Source organism: Macrotis lagotis, chromosome 1 (assembly GCF_037893015.1).
Source record: "Macrotis lagotis isolate mMagLag1 chromosome 1, bilby.v1.9.chrom.fasta, whole genome shotgun sequence".
In the NCBI taxonomy this organism is placed as follows: domain Eukaryota; kingdom Metazoa; phylum Chordata; class Mammalia; order Peramelemorphia; family Peramelidae; genus Macrotis; species Macrotis lagotis.
In genome coordinates this window covers 113493709-113514300 of record NC_133658.1, presented here as the reverse complement: position 1 = coordinate 113514300, position 20592 = coordinate 113493709, and the positions used below count along the sequence as shown (strand labels likewise).

The following is a 20592-nucleotide window of genomic DNA, read 5'->3' as shown; positions in this document are numbered from 1 at the left end:
CAATAACATCTATGTTTCAGCTGTGAATGTCATGAACATTCCATTCCATTAATGAAATCGAGTCTACTAAAACAACAATCAGCAAACAACATCCCCCCAAATGGAAATAAATATAATCACTGATTTTTTATTGATATTGTTTTATTTTTCCAATTACAAACAATGGTAGTTTTTCAACATTCATTCATTCATTCACAAATTTATGACTTCCACATTTTTCTACCACTCTTCCTTTCCTCCCCTCTCCTCTTGGCAGTGAACAGTCTGGTTCAAGTTCTACGTGTACATTTGTCTTTAACATATTTCCATATTAGTTATGTTATATAAGAGGAATTAGAACTGGGGGGGGAAAGAAAAAGCATAAAAGATGTTTTTTAAAAAGTGAACATAGTGTGCTTTACTCTGAATTCAGACTCCATAGTTTTTTTATCTGGATGTATGTAGTATTGTTAATGACGCTTCTCTCAGGATTGTCCTTGATCTCTGAATTGCTGAGAGGAACTGCATTCATTATAGTTGATCATCTTATGATGTTGCTGTTAATGCTTTCTTGGTTCTGCTTACTTCACTCAGCATCAGTTCATCAAGTCTTTCCCATGCTTCTCTAAAGACCGAGTGTTCATGAGAAAATGATTGTATTTAAAAGAAAATGAATGTTTATTGATTATTGGCATGACAAAAAAAATCCAAGAAAATGTTTCCAGATAGTTAAGATTCTTAAGTATATGTTCATAGATTTAGCCCAATATAACTTGGTTCATTTATACTGTTGCTACACAATAGATTATACAGAAGAATCATTTCTCTCTATCGCTAATACTGTCCTCAGAAAAATAATTTATAGATATCAGAAATGGGAAGTACCAACTTACTTTATAAAGAATGAAACTGACTATCTTTTAACATACAAAAAAAGATTTAATGACATGGGAGATATCCTTGAGTTGATGATTCCAAAGTAGATTCCCATTGCCATTTTAAATTTATACAAAAATTGAACTCTTTACCTCCCACCCCCAGCTCCCCATCCTGGTCACAAATCATCACCTCTACATAACTTCCCATTACTGTTGGTGGTACCACTCCTAGTTGACCAGGTTTTCAATTTAGGAATTATTTTTGACTTCTTACTTTTTGTCACTGCCTATTACCCAATATGCAATCATTTTAAAATCCTATTGTTTCAGGGGCAGCTAGGTGGCGTAGTGGATAAAGCACCGGCCTTGGAGTCAGGAGTACCTGGGTTCAAATCTGGTCTCAGACATTTAACAATTACCTAGCTGTGTGGCCTTGGGCAAGCCACTTAACCCCATTTGCCTTGCAAAAAAAACTAAAAAAAAAATCCTATTGTTTCTACCTCCTTAACATCTTATCCATACTCCTTCTCTTCTCTGATACTGCTATCACCCAAGTACAGGCCTGCATCATTGTAATAGCCTATTGATTGGTCTCTCTTCCTTAATTCTCTCCCCACTCTAGTATATCCTGCACTCATATGTCAACTCAATTTTCCTAAAGCATGGGAACATCTCACCATTTCTATTTAATAAACTGCAGGGACTCCTTATTGCCTCCAGGAACAAATAAAAAAAAATACTGTGTTAACTTATAGTCTTTCATAGCCTGGCCACTTCCTAAATTTCAAATCATTTTATGCCTTATTCCCTTCTACATATTTTGCCAATCAATGACATAGGTCTCCTTGCTATTCAACATTCTATTTCTCATCTCCAGGAATTTTCCATGAGTGTCTTCCATACCCAGGACATTATCCCTTCTTATCCAACTGCCCAGCTTACCTGAATTCTTTCAAGTTTTAGTTTCATTCCTATCTTTTGCAGGAAGCCTTTTTCAGTTTCCCTTAATCTTTATGCCTTCCATCTCAAATTACACCCAATTTATATTATATACATTTGATTTGTATATATTTGTTTGCTTGTTGTCTCCTCTTTGGACTGTTATCTCCTTGAGAACAAGGACTGAGTTTTATCCTTTGTTTGTATTCCTATCACATGGCACTATGCTTAGTATATAGTAGGCACTAAATAAATGCTAATTGATTATTTCAAAAGAATCAACTAGTTAGAACAAAATGTCAGCTTCTTTCCAGCAAGCAAGGTATCTTTCTTTCATATATCAAGATAATTCAAGATCCCTTATATAATATAAGAATTGAAATAACCAATCCAACAGTCCCATGATTAGGAACATCAAGTATAATATAAAACATGAATATGTGTATTCACTAAAAGTATTTGCCACAATGATGAGGGATATGTAACATGGAATTCAGGTCAAGGAAGGATTCCCTTGGGATAGTGAGGTTCTCTAAGTAATGTTAGTGTATTAAATTATGTTGGTTTTATCAAACTCTAAGACATTGTTGTGTCTCCTGGAAAAAAAATCTATAATTACTCAAATGAATTTGGTCTGTCCATACATACCAGAAAGTTCAAATAAAAGAATAGTGTCCAAATTTCTACCTATATCTGAATGGACACCCTATAAAGCAAGTCCATTTATCTGGAACATATAGTACAGAAGGACAATGATCTGGCCTCAGAGTTTAGAAGAAGAAGAAGGGAATTGAGCTGAAATGCTTTAAAAAAATTGCAAAGCACTTTTATTTACAAAGCTTCCCACAAGATCAAAAATTCATTTTTTAATACAAATAGTTTATTGGTATGGTTGAATGGCTATTAGACATAACATTGCTGTCTCCAAAGAAATAAAGATGTGCCTCACACAGAGGACAATAAAAAGGTGAAAAATAGGTGAGAGCAAATTGGAATATATATCAAACAACATGCATTTATTAAGGTCTGATTATGGTAGTTTCTGTGCCAAAATCTGGCTAAATACTCTATACAATTTCAGTAAATGACACAATCACTACTCATTACAAGGAACTCTGAAGAATTGAAATAAATGCTACCCAAAAGGATTTGTATAGCAGAGAAAATGGGCTAGTCCTGTGACACAAAGAAAAGATGGAAAGTGGATTTCCAGAGTGCTCTACTTACTTTTGGATTGGTGAAAGTGAGGAAGACTACCAGCCCATTGAGTAGCTCCTTCGTGGCAAACTTTTGGGAGGGACATGAAAGAGGTAAAAACTTAATGGGTTGCATAATTTCATACAAGGATGGTCAGGCATGGATGGTTGTGTAATATATTATTAGAGAAAATTGATATCACATTCATTTGAGTATTTGAGAGTGCTACAGCATGAAAGAATTATATCTTCACCACAGTTGTTTGTTACTATCTCACAAGATGTCTTACATAAACATGAAATATAAGAGAGATTCCCTATAGATAGTACATTTTACAGATATTCCTCACTGATGATGATGATGATGATAGTGATGACATATAGTAGAAACAAGACCAAGAGTACTACAGGACTTTGTCAATATGATCCATAACCTCTCAGAAGAGATTGACATAATGTTACATATGAGAAAGAAGCAAATGTATACCTCTTCAAATGATAGCATGGGAGGCAGTATAGTACAGAAGAAAACGTACTGGAACTGAAAGTAAAGTATCTGACTCTAACACAATCTGAATGACATAGAGCAAATTATTTAATTTCATTGAATTTAGCTTTCTCATCTGGAAAATTATGTGATTTGATTATAGATGGCTTCAGTGATCTTTTCCAGCTCTAACTATATGGTGAATAATGCTGGTTCTGATACCAGAATTTCACAGTTGGAATTATGCTGAGAGGGCATCAAAATAGAAACTATTCTTGCACAGAAAAAAACTTAAATCATATCTTAAATGTTGCTTTGGTCCTTTGCTCCAAGACCTTTAGTTAGTAGGAACTCACTATCTCAGAAAGCAGCTGAATAAACTTTTAGAGACATATAATTGTTGGGAAGTTTAAATACTGAACCTGAATTTTCGGTTTCTGTACAATTTCTACTCATTGTTCTTAAGTCTATTATGGCTAAGAAAAAAAAGTCTAATCCTGCTTCTTTTTGAAAACCTTTAAATGCTTATGAGATAGCTATCATGTAATCACTAATTCTTCTTCAGGCTGAGCATCCCTACTTCCTCCAATTTATCCTCATATTCAAATACAATTCTTCAAAAACAGAACTGACCTTAAACAGACTAAATCTCTTTTTTTCTGTAAAGGATACTATGGTCTCCATAATTACCTAGGTTTAAAAGTTTGAAGTCATCTTTGACTCTTTCTTCTCCATTTGCCATATGTAATCAATTACCAAGCCTTGCTGATTCTAACTTCATATATCTTTCACCCAATCTTTCCTCTCCATTCAAACTTCCACTCTTGTTTAGTCATTCAGTCATGTCCAACTCTTTGTGATCCCATGGACCATAGCACTCCAGGATCTTCTATCCTCCATTATCTCTCAAATTCTATCCAAGTTATGTCCATTGTTTCCATTATACTATCTATATATCTCAACCTCTGTTGTATCCTTTTCCCTTTTTCTTCAATCTTTCCCAGTATAAGTATCTTTCCCAATTAATCCTGTCTTCTCATTATATGGCCAAAGTATTTAAGCAGCTTCTTTAAATATTGACTGATTTGATCTCCTTGCTGTCTAAGGGATTCTCAAAAATCTTTTCTCATACCATGATTTGAAAACATTGATTCTATGCACTCTACTTTTCTTGTTGTCTGATTTTCACAGCCAATACTGCTGTGGGAAAAAACAGAGCTTTGAATATATGGACTTTTGATATCAAGGTTTTAGTATGCTATTCAGATTTATCATAACTTTATTTCCAAGGAGAATCTTCTAATTTCTTGGGTACAGTGGCTATTTGAAGTGATCTTTGAGCCCAGAATTTTAAAATTTGACACTACTTCCATTTTTTTCTCCCACTATTTGCCAGGGAATAGAGATGTTTGCCAAGATCATAGTGGGTTTTTTGTTTGTCTATTTTTGTTTTTGAAAGGCAATGGGGTTAAGTGACTTGCCCAAGGACACCCAGCTAGGCAATTATTAAGTGTCTGAGGCCAGATCTGAACCCAGGTACAGGTCCTGACTCCAGGGTTGGGTGCTCTATCCACTACACCTCCTAGCTGCCCCTAGTATTTTGTTTTTAATGTTAAGCTTAAAAGTAGTCTTTTCATTCTCCCCTCTAACTCTTATCAAAATTTCATAATTCATCTTTTTTTTCTGCCATTAGAGTGATATTGTGTTCAGATATGAAATTATTGATAGTTTTGGTTTTCCATTATTGTTAGGACTATTTCTGTAGATTCCAAATAGCTTCCCTCTGCTTTTTTGTCTTTCCTCTCCAATGAATCCTGGGTACAATTGCCAAGCTTTCTAAGGCACATATCTTACAACATCACTTCCTTACACAAGACCTATCAGTAACTTTCAATTGTTTCAAGTATGAGATTTTACTGATATTTAAAGCCCACTATAAAATGAAGGATGGACAAATGAACTATGCCTAACTACCTATCTAGACGTATTTTTTATCATTGCCTATCATGTACTTTATTTTATCAAGAGAGGACTAATACCTATTTTCTGAATATGGCATTTCCTATCCCAATGTCTTTTTCATGAATTGATCCCAAGACTGGAATGCAAGTCCCTTCCTCTCACCTATGTCTCTTAGAATCCTTATCTTTCTTTGAAGCTTATATCAGGATCTATCTCCTATTGCAAAACCTTTCCTGATGCCCCTCTTTACCTCAAATATTGGTGTCCCCAACTTACCTATGAACAAATTGTCACACTTTTATAGAATTTAAAGTCTTTGATGGTAGCAACTATTTTCTGTGATTTTGTATCAGGGCTTAGTACAATTTCTTGTACTTTGTATGTTCTTAATAAATAAATAAATAAATATTTTTAAGTGAGTATGGCATGATTTTGAGACCTTGCACCATTCTGATCACACTCCATATAACCAATGTTTATCTTACCTAAAACAGAGTATTGAGAACTGATCCATAATTGACACAATTCTTCATATGTGTTCTCACTAGGACTTTCTACACTGGAATTATCAACCCTCTTTTTGACTGGGTGCTATTTCTTTATTAATATATTAGTTATTTTCTTTTTCTAAATATACCAGATTATTAACTCAATCTAAATTAAAAGTTCTAAAAGGCCCTAGTTTTTATATGAATTAGTATTAAAGAAATGACTCATCTGATAATGTTTTTTGTATCCATCAAAGGTTTATTTAAATTTATTCCTAACATATTTCATCAGATTGATCCCAATATTCCAACCTGCCAAGGTTATTTTTGGATATTGCATTAGTCATCTAACCTGTTAACTATCCTTCATAGTGTTATGTTATATGCAACCTGAAAGGCATTTCAGTTATGTCATTTTCTGAATCTCCAATAAAAATTTTAAACAACATAATACCAAACATAGATTCTGGAGACTCTCTATTGAAGATCTCTAGAGCAGCCATATGGGCAAGTCATTTATTTAATCTATTAATACATGAACCTAGAAACAGGTATTGAAGATGTATAATAAATCTGAAACTATTATTGAACAGAATTCTGGCCTGAGTTTGAAAAGAATGGATAGCATTTTTATTAGTCTATCTAATGCAAATACCCATCTTTTGACCAGCTATATCCTTCCAGTGATTCCATTTGGCTCTGAATAGTGGAAAACTATACCTTTCAATGAATCAGAATTGTGGACAATGAAGAAATGAATGGTGAGTAAGAGTAGGTAACAGCATATTACCAATGATTACTTGTATTCATTAAATAGCATAAAATGTCATCTACCTTGAAATGTCTGATAATAAAAAGAGACAGTGTGGTCATGTATCATGATTGAGGAGAGAAAAACTGAGTAGTGCACTGGTACACTGAATATGTTAATAGAACTAAAGAATCAGGATTATTCTCTATGGAGGATTTATGAAAGAATGCTCCATGATAACAACAGTCAGCATTTATATGGTAAGGTTTGTAAACTAGTTTGCAAACATTATCTCATCTCATTTTTCCATGACAACAGCTCTAGGAGGTAGTTGCTACTTTCATCTTCATGATAATGGAGGCATATGTAGATAGAATCATTTGCCTTTGATCACACAACTATTGAGTATCTCAGGCAAGATTCAAATTTAGGACTTAAGGCACTATTCAGTCAGTTGGTCAATTAGACAACAAGCATTTATTAAGTGATTACTATATGATTTCATTAAAAGCTTAAAATACACTTATTTAAGCAAGAAGGGATTATCTGCCCTGCCCTCAAGTAACTTGAATTCTTTTTTTTTTAGAAAGATTTTATTTGAATTTTACTTCTTTCCCCCCACCCCTCCCACAGAAGGCATTCTATTAGTCTTTACATTGGTTCCATGTTATACCTTGATCTCAGTTGAAGGTGATGAGAGAGAAATCATATCCTTAAGGAAGAAAAATAAAATAGCAAAATTACATAATAAGATAACAATTTTTTTTTCTAATATGAAGGTAATAGTCTTTAGTCTTTGTTCAAACTCCACAATTCTTTCTCTGGATACCGATGGTATTCTTCATTGCAGATAGCCCTGGTTGTTGCACTGATGGAATGAGCAAGTCCATCAAGGGTGATCATCGCCCTCATGTCGCTGATAGGGTGTGCACTATTTTTCTGGTTCTCCTCATCTCACTCAGCATCAGTTCAAGAAAATCCTTCCAGATTTCTCTGAATTCTCATCCCTTCTGGTTTCTAATGGAACAATAGTGTTCCATGACATATATATATATATATATATATATATATATATATATATATATATCTATATATATATATGTGTGTGTGTGTGTGTGTGTGTGTGTGTGTGTGTGTGTGTGTGTGTATAAAACACAGTTTGTAAACCATTCCCCATTTGAAGGACATTTACTTAATTTCCAATTCTTTACCACCACAAACAGGGCTGCTATGAATATTTTTGTACAAGTGATGTTTTTACCCTTTTTCATCATCTCTTCAGGGTATAGACCCAATAGTGGTATTGCTGGATCACAGGGTATACACATTTTTGTTGTCCTTTGGGCATAATTCCAAATTACACTCCAGAAAGTTTGGATGAGTTCACAGCTCCACCAAGAATATATTAGTGTCCCAGGTTTCCCACATCCCTTCCGACATTGATCATTGTCCTTTCTGGTCATATTGGCCAGTCTGAGAGGTGGGAGCTGGTACTTCAGAGATGCTTTTAATTTGCAATTCTCTAATAAATAATGATTTGGATCAATTTTTCATATGACTATTTTGTTTTGATTTCTTCATCTGTAAATTGCCTTTGCATATCCTTTGACCATTTTTCAATTGAGGAAGGGCTTTTTTTTTAAATGACTCCATTTTTTGTATATTTTAGAAATAAGTCCTTTGTTAGAAATACTAGTTGCAAAATTTGTTTCCCAATTTATCACATTTCTTTTGATCTTGGTTACAATGATTTTGTCTGTGCAAAAACTTTTTAATCTAATGTAATCAAAATTATCTAGTTTATTTTTAATGATGGTCTCCATCTCTTCCTTCATCATAAACTACTTCCCTTTCCATAGGTCTGACAAGTAAACTACTCCTTGATCTTCTAGTTTGCATATGTTTTTTATGTCTAAATCCTACATTCATTTTGATCTTATCTTGGTATAGGGTGTGAGGTGCTAGTCTAATCTAAGTTTCTTCCATACTAACTTCCAATTTTCCCAACAGTTTTTATCAATTAATTGGAATCTTTGGGTTTATCAAACAGAGGTTACTATAATTATTTCCTGCTATTGCACCTAGTCTATTCTACTGATCCACCATTCTATTTCTTAGCCAATACCAAGCAGATTTGATGAATGATACTTTATGATATAATTTTAGATCTGGTGAGGCTAAGCCAATTTCTTTTGTACTTTTTTTCATTGAATCCCTAGAAATTCTTGACTTTTTATTTCTCCATATGAATTTACTTCCAACTTTTTTCTAACTCATAACAAGTAATTTTTTTGAATTTTGAGTGATAGGGCACTAAACAGGTAGTTTAGTTTTTGGTAGAATTTTCATTTTTTTATATTAGCTCAGCCTATCCATGAGCAGTTGATATTTGATCAGTTATTTAAATCTGAATTTATTTGTGTGAGAAGTGTTTTATAATTGTTTTCAAAAAGTTTTTGAGTCAGCCTTGACAGATAGATTACCAGGTATTTTATATTGTCTGAGGTTACTTTGAATGGGATTTCTTTTTCTATCTCTTTCTGTTGTATCTTGCTAGTCATATATCAAAATGTTGAGGATTTATGAGCGTTTATTTTATATCCTGTGACTTTACTTAAGTTGTTAATTATGTCTAGTAGTTGTATAGATGATTTTTTTTTTGGATTCTCTAGGTATACTATCATGCCATCTGCAAAGAGTGAGAGTTTTGTCTCTTCCTTCCCAATTCTAATTCCTTCGATTTCTTTTTCTTCTCTAATTGCTGAAGCTAACATTTCTAATATGATATTGAATAGTGGTGGTGATAATAGACATCGTTTTTTCACCCTGATCATATTAGGAATGCCTTTAGCCTCTCACCTTTGAATATAATGCTTGTTGATGGTTTCAGATAGATGCTGCTTATTTTTCTGAGTAACAATCCATTTATTCCTACACTCTCTAGTGTTTTTAGTAGGAATGGTTGTTGCATTTTGTCAAAAGCTTTTTCAGCATCTATTTATATGATCATATGATTTCTGATAGGTATGTTATTGATATAATTAATTATACTTACAGTTTTCCTAATATTGAACTAACCCTGCATTCCTGGGATAAATGCTACTTGATCATAATGTATTATTCTAGTGTTAACTTGTTGTAATTATTTTGCTAAGATTTTATTTAAAATTTGTGCATCTATTTCATTAGGGAGATAGGTATATAATTTTTTTTTCTGTTTTAACTCTTCCTGGTTTAGGTATCAGGACCATATTGGTATCATAGAAAGACTTAGGCAGAGTTCTGTCTTCACCTATTTTTCCAAAGAGTTTATATAGAATTGGATCCAATTGTTCCTTAAATGTTTGATAGAATTCACTTGTGAATCCATCTGACCCTGGAGATTTATTCTTAGGGAGTTCAGTAATAGCTTGTTGAATTATTTTTGCTGAGATAGGGTCATTTAAGCTTTTAATTTCCTTTTCATTTAATCTGAGCAACTTATATTTTTGTAAATATTCATCCATTTCACTTAGATTGTCAGATTTATTGGAATAGAATTGGGCAAAATTATTCTGAATTATTACTTTAATTTCCTCCTCATTGGTGGTGAGTTCGCCTTTTTCATTTATGACAGTAGCAATTTGGTTTTCTTCTTTCTTTTTTTAATCAAATTTTCAAGAATTTTATCAATTTTATTGGATTTTTCATAAAACCAGCTCTTGGTTTTATTTATTAGTTCAAAAGTTTTCCTGCTTCCAATTTTATTAATTTCTCCATTAAGTTTTAGAATTTCTAATTTGGTACTTAATTGGGGTTTTTTTTAATTTGTTCTTTCCTCTAGTTTTTTTAGTTGTATGTTTAGTTCATTTATTTCCTCTTTCTTTAATTTACTCATGTAAGCATTTAAAGATATAATATATCCCCTGACAGCTGTCTTGAGTGTATCCCATAGGTTTTGGTATGTTGTTTCATTATTGTCATTATCTAGGATAAAATAATTAATTCTTTCTGTAATTTTCTGCTTGATCCACTCATTCTTTAAAGTGAGGCTATTTAGTGTCCAATTAGTTCTGGGTCTATACCTGCCTGGCCCAGTATTGCATGTAATTTTTATTGCATTATGATCTGAGAAAGATGTATTCACTATTTCTGCCTTTTTGCAATTGATCATTAGGTTTTTATGCCCTAGTACATAGTCAATTTTTGTGTAAGTGCCATGTACTGCAGAAAAAAAAATTATATTCCTTTATATCCCCATTCAATTTCCTCCATAGGTGTATCATATTTAGGTTTTCTAACAAACTATTTACCTCCTTAACTTCCTTCTTGTTTATTTTATTATTAGATTTATCTAAATCTGAGATCGGAAGGTTGAGCTCTTCCACTAGTAGAGTTTTGTTGTCTATGTCTTCCTGTAGTTCTTTCAATTTCTCTAAGAATTTGCATACTGTACCATTGAATTCATACATATGTAGTATTGAAATTACTTTATTGTCTATGGTACCTTTTAGGAGGATATAGTTTCCTTTTTTAACTCTTTTACTGCTATCTATTTTTTGCAGCTGCTTTGTCTGAGATAAGGATTGCTACCCCTGCTTTTTTCACTTCAGCTGAAGCAAAATATATTTTGTTCCAACCTTCTACCTTTACTTTATGTGTATCTCTCTGCTTCAAATGAGTTTCTTGTAAGCAGCATATTGTAGGATTCTGGATTTTAAGTTATTTGCTTATTTTTAAGGGAGAGTTCATCCCATTCACATTCAAAGTTCTAATTACTAATTCTTTATTGCTCTCTATGCTATCTTCCTTCTGTTTGTATTTTTCCCCTTTTCCCCTTTATCCATATTCCCTAGTGTTTGGTTTTGAATACCACTACCTTCAGTGTGTTTGCCCTCTTATAGCAACCCCCTCCCCTTTCTTTCCCCTTTCCCTTTTCTCCTTCTTACCTTCTTTCTGTTAGTTCCCCTTTTTCTCCCCCTCTTTGTCCCCCCCTGCCCTTTCCCCTTTTAATGCTTGAAAAATAAGATAAGTTTCTTAACTTAACTGAGTGTGTTTAAGTTAACTTTAAGCCATGTCTGATGAGATGAAGATTCAGGTGATTCTCATCTCCTACCTTCTTCCTCTCAATTGCAATAGGTCTATTGTACCTCTTGATGTAATGAGATTTAACCTATTCAGTCTCCTCCATGTTCCCATCTCCTTACTGCTCCCCCCCTTTTTTTGTTTTTTTTTTTTTTGGTAAGGCAAATGGGGTTAAGTAGCTTGCCCAAGGCCACACAGCTAGGTAATTACTAAGTGTCTAAGACCGGATTTGAACCCAGGTACTCCTGACTCCAGAGCCAGTGCTTTATCCACTACGCCACCTAGCCACCCCTGTCTGTTCCCCTTCTTAAGGAGGTATTGTTTTTAAATCATTCTATCTGATCACAGAAAAATTATGAGTGTCCACCACTTTTGGCTAAGTATATTCTGTCTAATAGAGTTACAATTCTCAAGACTTATGAGACTTTCTCCCATGTGGGTATATAGCCAATTTCATCTTATTGGATAAAATTTTTTTTCTTTACCCCCCCCCCCCTTTTTTAAACCTTTTCATATGTCTCTTGAATCTCTGGTTTGATGTCCAAATTTTCTTTTTAGCTCTGGTCTTTTCATCATGAGATATTGGAAGTTTCCCATTTCCTTAAATGTTCATCTTTTCCCCCTGGAAGAGAAGGATCAGCTTTGCTGGGTAGTGGATTCTTGACTGCATTCCATGATCCCTTGCTCTTAGTAATATTTCATTCCAGTTCCTTCAATCTCTTAATGATACTGTGGCCAGGTCCTGTGTAATCCTTACTGTGGCTCTTTGGTATTTAAATTTTTTCTTTCTGGCTGCTTACAGGATTTTCTCTTTTATCTGATAGCTCTGGATTTTGGCCACAATATTTCATGGTGTTTTCATTGTAAGATCTTTCTGGAGGGAATTGATATATTCTTTCAATAAGTATTTTGCCCTCTCTTTCCATTATCAGGGCAATTTTCCATCACTAACTCCTGTAATTGTAAGGCTAGGCTTTTTTTCCTCTTCAATGTTTTCAAGAAGGCTTATAATTCTCAGGTTCTCCCTTCTTGATCTGTTCTTGATGTCAGTGGTTTTGCTGATGACGTATTTTACATTTTCTTCTAATTTTTGGATCTTTTGGTCTTGTTTAACACAATTTTGTCGTCTCATGAAGTCAGTATCTTCTGCTGATTCCATTGTTTTTTTTAAGAGGATTTTTTTCATTTACCTTTTGCAACTCCTTTTCCAGTTAGTCAATTCTATTTTTGAAGGAGTTTCCCATTTGCCCAAGTGTAGTTTTGAGGGAGTTGTTAACTTTTTGCATTTGCCCAATTGAAGATCTGAGAGAATTATTCTCATTTTGTATTTGTCCAATTGTATTTTCCAAAGATTTGTTTTCTTGTTGTGAGATATTAGTTTCCTCTTGCAAAGTATTAATTTTCTCTTGAGTTTCTTTACCCAGTTTTTCCAATTGAGTTTTAAACTCCTTCCTGATTTCTTCAAGAAAGTCTTGCTCAGCTGGCAACCAATTCATATTCTCCTCAGCAGTGCTAGATCTCTCTGGGTTAGAATCTGTTACTTCTAAGTATTTCTCCATTGCCCCCCCTCCCCCATTTCTATGGCCTTTCTTCATCTTGTGTTGGGGGTGGCCTGGCTCTCAGAGGTTTGCTTTTGAAGATTAGAGGCTTTGTTTACTTGGCTTAGTAATTCCAAGGACTGGCCAGTAGGCACTGCTGGTTGCTTTCTCTGAAGTGTTTGGGGCCCTCAGTGGCAGTGTCTGGCCCTGGGGGAGGGAGTTAATCTCTTTTTCTTGAGTGACTCTGTTGACCATGCCTTAGCCTGAGGGAGTGGGGGTTGTTTGTTGTTTGTTTCCGGCAAAGGGCTCCACACAAAGACTCTGAGGCTAAAGTTGGGTCTTGCACCTGCCTTTCACCAAAGTCTCTATGGCTGAGGCTGGCCTTCTGGCTTCCCCCCAGCTGCTGGCCCTACACTGACCCTCTGCTCTTGTCTTCCGGTCCACTCATGGTCCCCTGAGAGATAGACCTTCTTGGTAGGTGTTCTTCTCCTAACTTTTCTTTCTGGGTTTTGTCAATTGAATTTCTGTTAAGAGGTTTCTTTCATGTTGTTTCTGAGGGGAAAGAGGAGCACTTAACATAGTGCATGTCTTCTCTCTGCCATCTTGGCCCAAAGTCTTAAATCCAAGTAACTTGAATTCTAACAAGTTAAGGCAATACATGAAAGAAAGATAGAAAGTAGGGGAAAAGATATTTATCATGAGGGTATATTGGAAAGGTCTAGAGAATTTTAAATGGGTAGAAAATAAAGAGATAGCTGGCCTATGTGTACTTCCTAAATGAAAGCTCAAGAAAAAGACTTCTCCCTCCTAGCTCTCATAGTGAGGAACAAAGCATGAGATCCAGGAAGGAAGTAATATTTTAGAATGTGGAAGTTTTAGATGGAGAAGTCCAGAGGGTAATAGACTCAGTGCCAGTGTAAGAGGATAAAAAGTCAGTGAAGGCTTGTGGACTGTATCAACAGGAGTCCCCCACATCAACAAGAATCATAGATATACTTAAGTATATTAACATTGGTGACTAGATACTGAAGTCAATAAGGTTGGGAAGTCAGTATTTTAATACAGCTAGGATATTTAGATAATTGTTCATTTAAATAACTATTTATTAATTGAAGAAATATTTTAGTTTCAGAAACTTGAAGCCTTGATATTTTCTATATATCTGCTATGATTTTTCAAATACAACTTTTGATTGAGTTGAAAAATGTTTTTAATCACAATTGCTACATTTCTGAATAGTATCATGACACATTTGAGCATGTCTGTATGTCAGCTTAGACCCAATGTAGTTGCTTCTAAATCCTGTGTGATCCTGACTACAGCTCCATATTTGAAATTTGAATTGTGTCCTTCTGGCTTCTTGTAATATTTTCTCTTTGACTTGGGAGTTCTGGAACTTGGCTATAATAATATTCCTGGGGGTTTGCTTTTTTGGATCTTTTTCCAGGGGAGATTGGTAGATTCTCTCAATTTCTATTTTACCCTCTGCTTCCAGGATAAATTTTCCTGTAGAAATTCTTTAAAAACATGGTCAAGGTTCTTTTCCTGATCATGACTTTCAGGTAGCCCAATAATTTTTAAATTATCTTTTCTAGATCAGTTGTTTTTTTCAATGAGATGTTTCACATTTTCTTCTAGTTTTTCATTCTTTCGGTGTTGAATTATTGTGTATTGATTTCTCACAGTCATCAGCTTCCTTTAGCTCTGTTCTATATCTGAAGGATTTATTTTCCTCAGAGAGCTTTCTTATCTCCTTTTCCATCTGGTCAAGTCTGCTTGTAAAAGCATTATTCTCCTCAATAACTTTTTGAACTATTTTATCCATTTGACCTAAGCTTATTTTTAAACATGCTTTTTGTTATTTCTTTAGAATTTTTTTGGATCTCCTTGACTAAGCTGCTGACTTCATTTTCATGTTTTTCATGCATCTCTTTCATTTCTTTTCCCAATTTTTCTTCAATCTCCCTTACTTGATTTTCAAAATCTTTATTTTTTTTTGAGCTCTCTCATAGCCTGAGCCCAACTTCTTTATTTCTTGGAGTCTTTAGATGCAGAAGCTTGGACTTTCTCATTTTCTGATTGTATGGTTTGGTCTTCCATGGGACCAAATTTATTGTCTATGGTCAGGTTCCTTTTTTTTTTTCTGTTTACTCATTTCTCCAGCCTGGGGTGCTTCCTGAGCTTTTGAGTATTATTGGGACCCCCAAGTAGGGGTCAGTATGTGAGGTTCTGACTGCTCTCCTGTTCTGTAGAATGACCATAAGTGCACCCCTCTGCCCTCAAGCTGTGAGGGGGGGTCCCTGTTCTAAATGGGGGGGCCCAGACTGCGATGTTATGTTTATTCTTAAACAAGAATATTTTAGTAATGTGTCTGAAAATGATTAAATATCCAGAGTCCTGTCCCAGGGACAGAGGACAGACCTTGGCAGTCTCCCTCTACTCCCTTACCTTCCCTGGGCTGAGCACTCAAGGAACAGCTGCCAGGAGGCTCCTGCTGGGAAGCTCCACAGGTCTGCTTCAGTTTCCTGGGATCTGGGCTTCCCTGAGGGCTGTGGCCCTGCTAAGGAGGGCCATGCTGGTCTGGGCAACACTCACTCTAGCAGAAGTATCCCTGCTGATCTTCCAAGTTGTGCTCAGTGCTCCCTGGGGTGCAGATCAGGAAACTGCTTCTGCTGCTGGGAATGGAGCTCCCAGGCACTCTGGTGCTGTTCCCTGGAGGCTGAAGTCCCTTTGCTCCAGTGCTGGCACCCCTCCAACCCCGTGGAACAAGGCCTTCCCATTATTTTCCAGGTTGCCTTTGGCTGGAGAATTGACTCATTGGATCTTTCTATGGGTTCTGTCTCTCAAGAATTTAGTCATAATGTTAAGGTTTTTGAAATATTTTGGGGAGAGACCTAAGAGAGGCTATACTCCTGCTGCCATTCTGGCTCTGCACCCCTCCACACAAACATTGTGCTCTTAAAAAAATAATATGTGAAGACTTCCTAAGATATTTCCTCAATCATATCTCTTAAATATTTCAAGGTTAGGGAAGAATGAGCTGATTCTCATACCAATAATAGGTCTACAGTCTGTTGAACTGTCATTTTCTTTTCCTTGTTTATGGATGATAATGTACCTTTATAGAGCCATATTAACCTCCTTGATAGGCCACATCTGTGCAATACTACAATGTGATAAAGCAGATATAGAGTACTGTTTTTGTGATCTGAGAGAACTAGGTTCAAATCCCACCTTTTCTTTAATGCTTTCTGTGATTTTATGAAGTTTTATTTACTTACTGCTCAAAAAGGGATAAAATGATCCTCACTATTGTGGGAGTCAAATGACTTTATGAATATAAAGTCCTCTGCAAACCTCAAATCACTATATAAAGTTCACAATTTTAATTGGTTTTTCTTCTTGTTGTCATCTTTTAAGTGTATAGAGTTCTGATAGTCTTATGGAGAAGTTGCTATCTTGCAGTTACAATATTTTTATATTGTAATGCTCTATACATAGACTGCTGTAGAAATGGACAAAAATTATTATTTGTAATTGACTAAAGGTTTTGTATTATAGGCTGAATTGTTTAGGCTTAGTGAAAGCATCTTTGAGTCTCCATTAGGAGACAGGATGACATGGTTGATATATATTTATTATATTCCTGTATGAATTAATTTCTACTGATAGTTTCTCTATATTTTGAAAGCATTTTATTCCATATAACTTAAAGTTTGAGAATTTTATATGGTTATATTTATTTTTTTAATTTTTAAAATTTTTTTTAGATTTTTCAAGGCAATGGGGTTAAGTGGCTTGCCCAAGGCCACACAGCTAGGTAATTATTAACTGTCTGAGGTCGGAATTGAACCCAGGTACTCCTGACTCCAGGGCCGGTGCTCTATCCACTGCACCACCTAGCCACCCCTATGCTTATATTTATTAAAAATCATTTCCAAATTGTTTTGGAACAATGTTATATTCAGCTGATTGTGGTCAATAATTATGCCATTGTTAGAGATGGTTTTGTGGTATAGTTAATTTCTTGAATTTTTCAAGGATATTTTTAAGATTTGTTTTTGCAATACTTTCCCTGTTAGTTTTTTTTATAATAATAATTACTAATGGTTACATGGTCTATAACATAAAAAAGACACATTTACATATATTTCACATATATATTCACATATATACTGTATATATATATATATATATGAAAGATAGCAGATTTTTTAAATATATAATTCCAAACACAGGTGACAGCCTATTATTATATCTCAATCTTCTTTTAAGAAATGGAAATTTAGAGGAAGGAAAGTTTTATCTTTCCACTGAAATGGTAAAATTCTTAAGGGAAGGTGTGATATTTTATTTTTATTTAAATCTTTCTCATCATGTAGCACAGTGCCTTGTATTTAGAAACATTTGTTGAATGTTGCATATTATCTGGAAGAGTTTGACAGTTAGACTTACCCCAGAGACACAGCAAGCTAGGTCTGGCTAAAAAAAAAAAATAGCTTCTGCTTAGTGATATCCTCTAAGTTAGTCCAACTATCAGAACTCTCTTTTTACTCGGGCCACTAAACAGTATCTGGCTTAGTCTGATGCTTAGAATCTAAAAATAAGAAATTGTATAGTATAAACATGCTTGTTTTGATTTAAGCAATAATATAACCATCATTGCTTGCTGGATCAACCAAGACAAGGAAAAAAATTATACTAAATTAATCTATGATACTTTGATCATTATCTATGAGAAAAATATAAAAAAAAAATCAGTGTGCAAAAAAATAATAGTCAGCACTTCATTCCTTTCTAAATTTTAATATTTGAACAATTGATAACTGGTCATAACCTCTTGGCAGTCATTAACTAAAAAGCAATTGTAACCTGACAGCCTCACTTAAGTAGAGTCTAACTTAATTTTACTGTGAGATTATTTCAACAATCAGAAACCTCTTTCCCACAATGCACACACCTATTATGTGGGAAAATTGACTCTCAAGATGCATTATTTTTTGGTACATTGCATCAGAGTGGTAGCATTGCAAGGGACCTTAGAAATTATCTGACCTAATCCCCTTATTTTACTGATCATGAATCTGATTCCTAGAAAGATCAAATATATTATTCAACATCATAGGTTATTGGCAGGGCAAGACTAGCACCCCAACTCTTGGTATAGAATTCTTTTTTGCCACAGTGCAAAAACAAGAAGAACAAAGTGGCAGTTCCTTTAATAGCTCATTAAGAGCATGATTATATATCCTTTTTTCTTTATGAAGTGAATTTTGGAATTTTCAACATTAAAGAGTGAGACAAAACAGGATGGAAGAAAGTTAAGTGTGGGAAGATATCTTGACAGTCATCTTGTCGAAACCCCTCATTTTATAAATAATAATTTAAAAAAACCACAGAGGCATAAAAAGATTGACAGACCTACCTGTGCCAGATACATGACTCATTTCTTTTCCTATTTGTTTCCTGTATAGTTTCACCTTTCTCAGATTCTGAAATACATACCTGCAATTACTGGTGGACAGTGGGATGAATGCTAATAGTTCTCTATCTCCCCCATTCTATATCTTCTTGTCTCCTGGACATTGTCCTCCATTCTGCTATTGCATTCCAAGGGGAGTTATGCATTTGAATTGTTAATTGCTTCTATTAGATTGTGATCTTCTTGAGGTTTCTAGCTCCTTATAGATATCTTTTTTTATCTGTTCATTCATATGCCTGATGAGTTCTTGCCCTGGGCTAAGCACTAAAAGTACAATGAAAGACAAAAGATAGTCCCTGCTCTCCAGGAGCTCACAGTCTGTGGGGGAGATAACACATAACAACTTTGTACAAACAAGATAAATGCAAGGTAAACTAGGGGAAGTCTCAGAGTGAAAGTAATAGCATTAAGAATGATCAGGAGAGGCTTTTCATAAAAGTTAGTCTTTTAGTTTAGAATTGAAGGAAACCAGTAATCCAGGTGGATGACTCACTATAAAGAATGTAAGACCTGGAGTTAAAAAGATTCCTCTTTCTGAATTCAAATCTAGCTTCAGACATTTACTAGCCATGTAATTCTAGGCAAGTCACTTAACTCTGTTTGTCTCAGTTTCCTCAGCTGTAAAATGGTCTTACAAAGGAAATGGCAAACTATTTCAGTATCTTTGCCAAGTAAACCCCAAAGGGGACATGAAGAGTTGGACACGACTGAAAAATTACTGAATAGCAACAACTTGTCAAAGGTCATTTAACTAGTAAGTGTATGAAACCTGATGTCTTTCTGACACCAATTTCAGCACTGTATCACTCAGCTGTCCCATGTTGAGAGGTCAAGGGATTTACCAAAACTCACAAAGCTAATTAAGGAAGAGCTAGAGTTTGAACTAAAGTCCTCTGACTTCAAGTTCAGCGATCTTTCAACTATACCACCTCTCTCCTGCCATTGATATACCTGAAATCATCCTTGGAATATAGTCACTATTTTCTTTACATTTGTTTGTGGATCATATATCAAGAGAGAATACTCCCCCTCCATACTTTTTTAGTTTGAGTATTTTTCTGTTATCTAAAATTGGTATGGATGAAAGGTCAAATAAAACAATAATTATATATTTGAATATGGTCTGTTGTCAATAGTAGTTTATTGTGAACATGATTTTGACTATTTCCTGCTGATTTTTGAGTTTTTGTTTTGTCTGCTATTATTTCCTTCTCTACTTCTCTTCTCTTCTCTTCTCTTCCCTCCTCTCCTCTCCTCTCCTCTCCTCTCCTCTCCTCTCCTCTCCTCTCCTCTCCTCTCCTCTCCTCTCCTCTCCTCTCCTCTCCTCTCCTCTCCTCTCCTCTCCTCTCCTCTTCTCTCTCTTACACACACACACACACACACACACACACACACACACACACACACACACACTTCTTGTGTTAGCATGAGGTATTGAAATATTTTATTTTGATGACAGAAAATTTAGATAGGCAAATATAGTAGTCCCTAATATGCAAATTTGCTCCCCAATTCTTGAAACTGAATAGTTTTACAAACTTTGAGTAAAACTGAGAAAATATGGAAGTGAACTTAAAAATATGAATATTAGGCTAAAACAGCCAGTCTCTCTGGTTTCTTTCTCCCTTTAAAACTCAAAGATCTTGTGGCAGATCTTATGATCAAAGTTCCAAAAAGTGTTAGATTAAACATGATTGTGGTTCTGGAAGAGGCCCTTTTTCTATATTCCAGAGACAGAATATGGTGGCAATCAAAGAATTAGAGCTAGAAAAGAATGTAGAGTGACTATTGTAGCATGACTATTAAACACATCAAAGAAGGGATGTGC

General features: G+C 34.8%; 1 long non-coding RNA gene across 3 annotated transcripts in view; it reads left to right on the top strand.

Annotated features, from left to right (window-relative positions):
- Nucleotides 1-20592, top strand: part of LOC141514032 (uncharacterized) — a 118897-nt gene that overhangs the window by 38826 nt on the left and 59479 nt on the right. For all 3 annotated transcript variants that reach the window (XR_012475926.1, XR_012475927.1, XR_012475929.1), the window contains one exon: nucleotides 6600-6690. This is a non-coding gene — a long non-coding RNA (uncharacterized LOC141514032). The remainder of the gene's footprint in view (nucleotides 1-6599; nucleotides 6691-20592) is intronic.